The 9328-nt window shown below is 45.3% G+C and overlaps 1 non-coding gene across 1 annotated transcript; it reads right to left on the bottom strand.

The window, feature by feature from the left end:
- Positions 1-7812: 7812 nt before the first annotated feature.
- trnap-ugg (transfer RNA proline (anticodon UGG)) lies at positions 7813-7884 on the bottom strand. Its single transcript has one exon. It is a non-coding gene; the product is annotated as a tRNA-Pro (tRNA).
- Between the last annotated feature and the right edge of the window lie 1444 nt (positions 7885-9328).

Raw genomic sequence — 9328 nt, 5'->3', positions numbered from 1 at the left:
TGAGGTGGAGAGTCTCACTTTTTGAAGGGTTTTGTAATACAGAATGTAACCGGCCACATCTGCGAAATACAACCCTCTTCTCTGCCTGGCTATCTGAGTTCTGTTTCCTTAGAACTTTGTGTAGAAGACAGCTCTAGCATCCTGAATCCTCAATTTAACCATTATAGGGGTGAACAGAAAACAAATCTCGGTTAACCCAGAACAAAAATCTTGCGTTATTTGATCAGCTGCGTGATTTAGTTCTGGGTCCATACCTATTAGAAATTGGGAGTTCCGGTTTGCGAAGTCTCCACCTCACAAAAGGAAACTCTCAGCCGTAAACCAGATGTAACCTGGATATAGACGTTCCATAAATCGGCATGCGAAAGTGAGTAGATTACCTTGAAAACAATGGTCAGGCATCTTGGACGCAGTTTCCAGTTATTATTCCTCAGTGGAATTACTGCTGCTCCTTATACCAGAGACGGAAGAGGAAGCTGAGACATCCGACTCAATGTTTTCTGATCGGGGCGGGGCCACTCTGGTCTGCTTATTGCCCCTGACCCGCAGAGGTATCCCTGTGTGCTAACACTTACACAGACCGAGACCTTGGGGGGGGTCTATGGTAAACGGCTTGAGTCGTTCATCTTAGGTTATACTATGCATTCCATCCCGTTGTGAGAGGGTCAGTGCTGTCTGGGTTCCTTGGGACATTCCTACCCTAAACCTTAACCCCTAACCTTAACCCTTACCTTAACAATGCTGCTCGCTCAATAGGCCTATTTGGAAGTTGATAACTTGGTAGCCTACAGACAGAATAATCTTCTCTTTTCAGCAGGATCCATTTGCTTTCCAACCTGCAATTGTATTTGAAATATTGCGAAAGCCCTGTTGTAGCTGCATCACTGACAGATTTGCCACATGTTCCCAACTTGTAGGCATGCCTTGTGATTGGGCTACACACAATCCACAGCTATTTTTTTAAATAAGCTATTGATCCTCTCTGGCTAAATTACAGGCCTACTCCTGGTGTAGTAATCTGAATGATTTCATTTCTTTCTGAACAGACAGAAGTAATCTATCACTTAGGCAAATGTATTTTAATGTATCGGGTGCTGCACCAACTCAAGCACCCTTCCTGCGGGGCTATGATTCTATAAGGAAATAAATGATTAAGTGCAACTGCTGGAGAGATAAGAGTTGCAGGCTCGTTTCTATCAGAGCAGAGAGAGAGAGGGAGATTATAGAAACTGAATCTCCTAGTTCTCCCACCACAGCAATGGCCACTCCTTGGTCTATATAAAGTTGTGGCCAAAACTTTTGAGAATGACATAAATATACATTTTCATAAAGTCTGCTGCCTCAGTTTGTATGATGGCAATTTGCATGTACTCTAGAATGTTATGAAGAGTGATCAGATGAATTGCAATTAATTGCAAAGTCCCTCTTTGCCATGCAAATGAACTGAATTCCCCCCCCAAAATTCCACTGCATTTCAGCCCTGCCACAAAAGGACCAGCTGACATCATGTCAGTGATGCTCTCGTTAACACAGGTGTGAGTGTTGACGAGGACAAGGCTGGAGATCACTCTCTCATGCTGATTGAGTTTGAATAACAGACTGGAAGCTTCAAAAGGAGGCTGGTGCTTGGAATCATTGTTCTTCCTTTGTCAACTAGGGTTAACTGCAAGGAAACACGTGCCGTCATCATTGCTTTGCACAAAAAGGGCTTCACAGGCAAGGATATTGTTGCCAGTAAGATTGCACCTAAATCAACCATTTATCGGATCATCAGGAACTTCAAGGAGAGCGGTTCAATTGTTGTGAAGAAGGCGAAGGGCAGCAAAGAACCACTTCTCTCATGGAAAAACATCAGGGACAGACTGATATTCTGCAAAAGGTACAGGGATTGGACTGCTGAGAACTGAGGTAAAGTCATTTTCTCTGATGAATCTCCTTTCCGATTGTTTGGGGCATCCGGAAAAAAGCTTGTCTGGAGAAGACAAGGTGAGCGCTACCATCAGTCCTGTGTCATGCCAACAGTAAAGCATCCTGAGACCATTCATGTGTGGGGTTGTTTCTCAGCCAAGGGAGTGGGCTCACTCACAATTTTTCCTAAGAACACAGCCATGAATAAAGAATGATACCAACACATCCTCCGAGAGCAACTTCTCCCAACCATCCAGGAACAGTTTGGTGACGAACAATGCCTTTTCCAGCATGATGGAGCACCTTGCCATAAGGCATAAGTGATAACTAAGTGTCTCGGAGAACAAAACATCGATATTTTGGGTCCATGGCACGGAAACTCCCCAGACCTTAATCCCATTGAGAACTTGTGGTCAATGCTCAAGAGGCAAATCCTGGCAAATGGTTTCCGGAACGAATCAGTCCAAAACTGAGAGGTGCTGGATCCTGTGCTGGCAGGATCCTGTGCTGCTGGATCCTGTGCTGCTGGATCCTGTGCTGCTGGATCCTGTGCTGCTGGATCCTGTGCTGCTGGATCCTGTGCTGACAAGATCCTGTGCTGACAAGATCCTGTGCTGACAAGATCCTGTGCTGCTGGATCCTGTGCTGCTGGATCCTGTGCTGGCAGGATCCAGCAAAAATGAAGCACTGCTATCGGCTGCCTAGGCTAGTTCACCCCATGGTGAAACTAGCACTCCTATAGATCTGAAATAATTGGATGGTGAAACTTGCACTCCTGTAGATCTGAAATAATTGGATGGTGAAACTTGCACTCCTATAGATCTAAAATAATTGGATGGTGAAACTTGCCAGTCAATCAGAAATGCAAGTTGAAGCAATTTGGGAATTTTTGAAAGTGAGGACAATCCTTGTCCTGCAATGGAAAGAATGTATACTTGAAAAAATTGATTTAGAAAGAAATAGGCATTTTGAATTAAACGTAGAGTGGAGCTTAGGGGTCCATCTTACCTTCAAAAAATATTCAGCAGTCATAATGTTCCACTGTCAGGAGAGTCATGACAGTCCCCATCTGGTGGGTTCAACCTTGGAAGGATTCTGCAAGTTGCAACCCACCATAAAAATGACCACGGGATGTCCTGGTTGTGTATCATCATTGCGGTCCCCCTCTGGTGGTTTGCCCTAGCCTCCTCTCGGTACCGCTCCAGCCTGTCCCGCATCTGGAGAACGTACTGGACAATCCCCTGTCCTGAGGTAGCTACTGGGGAACCTTCCCAGCACTTCTTCAGCAGGTCCAGTGGTCCCTGCACTGGCCATCCATAGAGGAGTTCGAATGGTGAGAAACCTGTCGATGCCTGAGGCACCTCCCTGTAAGCAAAAAGCAGAAAGGGTAACCACTTATCCCAGTCTTTACCAGTGTCAGCCACAAACTTCCTCAGCATATTCTTGAGCGTTTGATTGAATCTCTCTACAAGCCCATCCGTTTGGGGATGGTAGGGAGTGGTCCTCAAGCCTTTAATGCCCAGCTGTCGGTGGAGTTGAACCATCAGTCGTGAAGTGAAGTTTGTGCCTTGGTCCGTCAGGATTTCATCTGGGATTCCTACACGAGAAAAGAGCTGAACAAGAGCACTGATTATTTTTGGAGTGGTTATGGAACGGAGTGGGAAGGCTTCTGGGAACCGGGTGGCATAGTCACAGATCACCAATATATACTGGTAACCTGCACTACTCTTTCCCACGGGTCCAACAATGTCCATTGCAATTCTCTTGAATGGGGTAGAGATAACTGGCAGTGAACATAGAGGAGCCCGGTCAGACCTACGGACAGCACTGGTTTTCTGTCACGTGGGGCATGTTTTGCAGTATGTTTGTACATCAGTATACATGGAGGGCCAAAAGAAACGGGAGCCTAGCCTAAGATAGGTCTTATGTTGCCCTAGATGGCCTGCCCATGGAACTGTATGTGCAAGGTTGAGAACAAGTGGTCTACATGTAGATGGCACCACTAACTTCCTGCTATCTGCTTCTGACCCAAGGTAGAGTATGTGGTTGTCTACTGTGTATATTCCCCCACATGAAGATTGGCTGTCCCCAGCTAAGGCCTTATCAAATAAACCTTTCAAGGTTGCATCAGACTTCTGCAGTGTAGCAAAATTTTGTGGAACTTCCCATTGCACTTCTAACCCAGACACATCAGCAACAGGTACAGGGGTTCCCACATACTTCTCAAGACGCCGCTGGCGGCGTGACTTTCTGGGCCCTTTGGTTCCCCCCTCACACAGACTATCACACAAGTCAGGCAGAGGTTGTAAACCAGCTTTGGCCTGTGCACGAGTGACAACTGAACATGACACCTGAACATCAGACTGGCAAACTGACTGCTCATATAGCTGACCCCCCACACTTCCCAACAGATCAGAGAGTACAGGCACATCCCTCCCCAAAATCATCTCAAAAGGTAGCTTCTCCATTACCCCAACTTTGAGGAGGTATTTCTGACCCTGAATCTCCACTGTGAGTTCAGCTGTGGGCTGCTGTGACTGGTCACCATGGACACATTGGATCAGTGTCTGGTGACCGTAATCAATGTCATTAACAGGTACATTACATTTTCTGATCAACGACAGGGAACTGCCGGTGTCAATCATTGCAGTAAGACTTTTACCATTCACTTTTACAGGTACCAAGACTGACCCTTCCCCAGTCTGTCTATTCTGAACACCATCCCCCTCTCTGGGCACATAACAGTAACCTGAGAGCTTGGATTTACGTAGCGGACACATTGAAGCCTTGTGCCCCTGCTGTCGGCAGTAAAAACAGGTCAGACCCCTCCCATCAGAGCGAACTGCATAATCCCTTACCTCCCTCCTCCCAGACACATAACCCCCAGAGTTACCTCCACCATCTCGGGTATCTCTGATGTCCCTTGTGTCTCGGAGACTCCTTGGAGCGGGTGCTGCAGGTCGTGGTGGGCCCCCTTTACGTGCATTATGGTACTGCAGCGCAAGCTTGGCCGCCATAAGCCCGTCCTTGGGCTCGTGCTCTCGAACCCAGGTTCGAATGTCGTGTGGTAGAACTTGTAGAAGTTGCTCGAGGATGATGACCTCACCGATCTCGTCCTGTGTCTTCTCCTCTGGTTGAACCCATCATCGGTAGAGACCCTTGAGGCGGTGGTACGTCTCTGTCGGTGACTCACCCGATGGCGTCGATGCAGCTCTAAAGCGTTGACGGTAGGTCTCCGAGGAGATGTCGAACTTCACCAGCAGCGCTTCCTTCAAGCCCTTGTAGACGTTGGACAGCCCCTCATCCATTGCTGTGTAAGCCTCTAAGGCCTTGCCCGTGAGCAATGGGACAAGCCTGCAGGCCCACTCTACCTCCGGCCACTGCCACGTCTTGGCCATTCGCTCAAACCTCAGCAAGTAGTTTTCAATGTCCTCCCCCTGCTGGTATGAGGGCATCTTTGGCTCCTTCCTCAGGAATGCTGGAAGATGAACGTTAAAAAAGAATGGAGCTCATTTATTTTGAGTCGATTGATGCATCAGTACGTGAATCAAAGTAAACGAACGTAAAAAATACCCATTCAAATCGATCAGTTTTCAACTAGAGAGATTGAAACGCGTCGTATCTGTCTCAAGCCTCCGTAACTGTTTATGTTACAACTCCACATCTGCAATAAATGGTGGTGGAGCTAGAGCGGTGTTTGTCAAACCATGAGACATACCAATAATCGGTATTCTCACAAAAACATATGTAGCATCTGAACCGTTTGACCTACAACATCGTATGACCACTCCCTGGAAAGGGGAGACCCTCACGAACACGGTGGTGTTCTCAATTTGTCTCTACGTCCCCCACAAGTGTCAGGGGACTCGTCTGAAGTCGGAACCCTCTATGTGCAAACATCTGTTTGTAGAATCCAAAATCTTTGGGCTACAAACTAATGTGACCCCACTTGTCACAATGTTCTCCGTTTTGCCCTACGTTTTCCACAAGTGTCACGGGACTAATCTGAAGGTAACAGGTACTGATTAAAATGATAGATTTTTTAACCAGGGACCTCTCGCACCCTAAGCCATAATAGTACAACTATACCAACGATCCGTTTGGTCAAAGAATTTTCACTTTCCACAAAAATGACGGTCAGGATTTTAATCGATGTCTCCATGTTGCTTAAGAGCTTCACATAGCATTGGTGGTATAGTGGTGAGCATAGCTGCCTTCCAAGCAGTTGACCAGGGTTCGATTCCCAGCCAATGCAGAGCATGAGATATTACCTAGGTTTAGGAGCTGGGTGTCATTTCAAGTGTATTACATTGGAATCAATGTCCTTGTTAGTGGAAGTCAGATTTGCTCTTAGTTTTTGCAGGTTTTCTAAATGAAGTGCGATATTGAGCCAACTAGTGAATATCCATCGCCTAAACCATTCAGCCACCTCGTCCTGCGCCCAAGAGGTGGCTGTTTGCAACCAGTGGCCAGAGATCTGCCTGTCTGAGCTTGTTAAAAGATCTGCAAAAGGGTTCATCCGGGATTTGAACCCGGGACCTCTCGCACCCAAAGCGAGAATCATACCCCTAGACCAACGAGCCTTAGACAAGAATAAAATTGTTTTGCTTTCTGCGGCAATTACAATGAGGATATCAATTGTTCTTGTCCATGGTGCTTGGAAAGATTGAACCTCATGTGAGTGTTTGTGCTATACTTGTGAGCATAGCAGTCTTCCAAACTGTTGACCAGGCTTCAGTTCAAATCTTTTGTATTTCATCTGCTGTGTCTTTCACATTCTGTCTTCTTAAGCCGCGACAGCAAACTGATGATGAGTGTTGACAAATGAATATTGAGCAAAATGAGGTCAATTAATATTTTAAAAGAGAAAATGAAAAAATAAAACTTAAAAAAGAATGGAGCTCATTTATTTTGAGTCGATTGATGCATCAGTACGTGAATCAAAGTAAACGAACGTAAAAAATACCCATTCAAATCGATCAGTTTTCAACTAGAGAGATTGAAACGCGTCGTATCTGTCTCAAGCCTCCGTAACTGTTTATGTTACAACTCCACATCTGCAATAAATGGTGGTGGAGCTAGAGCGGTGTTTGTCAAACCATGAGACATACCAATAATCGGTATTCTCACAAAAACATCTGTAGCATCTGAACCGTTTGACCTACAACATCGTATGACCACTCCCTGGAAAGGGGAGACCCTCACGAACACGGTGGTGTTCTCAATTTGTCTCTACGTCCCCCACAAGTGTCAGGGGACTCGTCTGAAGTCGGAACCCTCTATGTGCAAACATCTGTTTGTAGAATCCAAAATCTTTGGGCTACAAACTAATGTGACCCCACTTGTCACAATGTTCTCCGTTTTGCCCTACGTTTTCCACAAGTGTCACGGGACTAATCTGAAGGTAACAGGTACTGATTAAAATGATAGATTTTTTAACCAGGGACCTCTCGCACCCTAAGCCATAATAGTACAACTATACCAACGATCCGTTTGGTCAAAGAATTTTCACTTTCCACAAAAATGACGGTCAGGATATTAATCGATGTCTCCATGTTGCTTAAGAGCTTCACATAGCATTGGTGGTATAGTGGTGAGCATAGCTGCCTTCCAAGCAGTTGACCAGGGTTCAATTCCCAGCCAATGCAGAGCATGAGATATTCACTAGGTTTAGGAGCTGGGTGTCATTTCAAGTGTATTACATTGGAATCAATGTCCTTGTTAGTGGAAGTCAGATTTGCTCTTAGTTTTTGCAGGTTTTCTAAATGAAGTGCGATATTGAGCCAACTAGTGAATATCCATCGCCTAAACCATTCAGCCACCTCGTCCTGCGCCCAAGAGGTGGCTGTTTGCAACCAGTGGCCAGAGATCTGCCTGTCTGAGCTTGTTAAAAGATCTGCAAAAGGGTTCATCCGGGATTTGAACCCGGGACCTCTCGCACCCAAAGCGAGAATCATACCGCTAGACCAACGAGCCTTAGACAAGAATAAAATTGTTTTGCTTTCTGCGGCAATTACAATGAGGATATCAATTGTTCTTGTCCATGGTGCTTGGAAAGATTGAACCTCATGTGAGTGTTTGTGCTATACTTGTGAGCATAGCAGTCTTCCAAACTGTTGACCAGGCTTCAGTTCAAATCTTTTGTATTTCATCTGCTGTGTCTTTCACATTCTGTCTTCTTAAGCCGCGACAGCAAACTGATGATGAGTGTTGACAAATGAATATTGAGCAAAATGAGGTCAATTAATATTTTAAAAGAGAAAATGAAAAAATAAAACTTAAAAAAGAATGGAGCTAATTTATTTTGAGTCGATTGATGCATCAGTACGTGAATCAAAGTAAACGAACGTAAAAAATACCCATTCAAATCGATCAGTTTTCAACTAGAGAGATTGAAACTCGTCGTATCTGTCTCAAGCTTCTGTAACTGTTTATGTTACAACTCCACATCTGCAATAAATGGTGGTGGAGCTAGAGCGGTGTTTGTCAAACCATGAGACATACCAATAATCGGTATTCTCACAAAAACATCTGTAGCATCTGAAACGTTTGACCTACAACATCGTATGACCACTCCCTGGAAAGGGGAGACCCTCACGAACACGGTGGTGTTCTCAATTTGTCTCTACGTCCCCCACAAGTGTCAGGGGACTCGTCTGAAGTCGGAACCCTCTATGTGCAAACATCTGTTTGTAGAATCCAAAATCTTTGGGCTACAAACTAATGTGACCCCACTTGTCACAATGTTCTCCGTTTTGCCCTACGTTTTCCACAAGTGTCACGGGACTAATCTGAAGGTAACAGGTACTGATTAAAATGATAGATTTTTTAACCAGGGACCTCTCGCACCCTAAGCCATAATAGTACAACTATACCAACGATCCGTTTGGTCAAAGAATTTTCACTTTCCACAAAAATGACGGTCAGGATATTAATCGATGTCTCCATGTTGCTTAAGAGCTTCACATAGCATTGGTGGTATAGTGGTGAGCATAGCTGCCTTCCAAGCAGTTGACCAGGGTTAGATTCCCAGCCAATGCAGAGCATGAGATATTCACTAGGTTTAGGAGCTGGGTGTCATTTCAAGTGTATTACATTGGAATCAATGTCCTTGTTAGTGGAAGTCAGATTTGCTCTTAGTTTTTGCAGGTTTTCTAAATGAAGTGCGATATTGAGCCAACTAGTGAATATCCATCGCCTAAACCATTCAGCCACCTCGTCCTGCGCCCAAGAGGTGGCTGTTTGCAACCAGTGGCCAGAGATCTGCCTGTCTGAGCTTGTTAAAAGATCTGCAAAAGGGTTCATCCGGGATTTGAACCCGGGACCTCTCGCACCCAAAGCGAGAATCATACCCCTAGACCAAGGAGCCTTAGACAAGAATAAAATTGTTTTGCTTTCTGCGGCAATTACAATGAGGATA

The sequence above is a fragment of the Salmo salar genome, unplaced genomic scaffold (assembly GCF_965601325.2).
Source record: "Salmo salar unplaced genomic scaffold, fSalSal1 ptg000378l, whole genome shotgun sequence".
Classification (NCBI taxonomy): domain Eukaryota; kingdom Metazoa; phylum Chordata; class Actinopteri; order Salmoniformes; family Salmonidae; genus Salmo; species Salmo salar.
The sequence above is the reverse complement of the archived record's forward strand: the minus strand, read 5'-3'. Positions and strand labels throughout refer to the sequence as shown.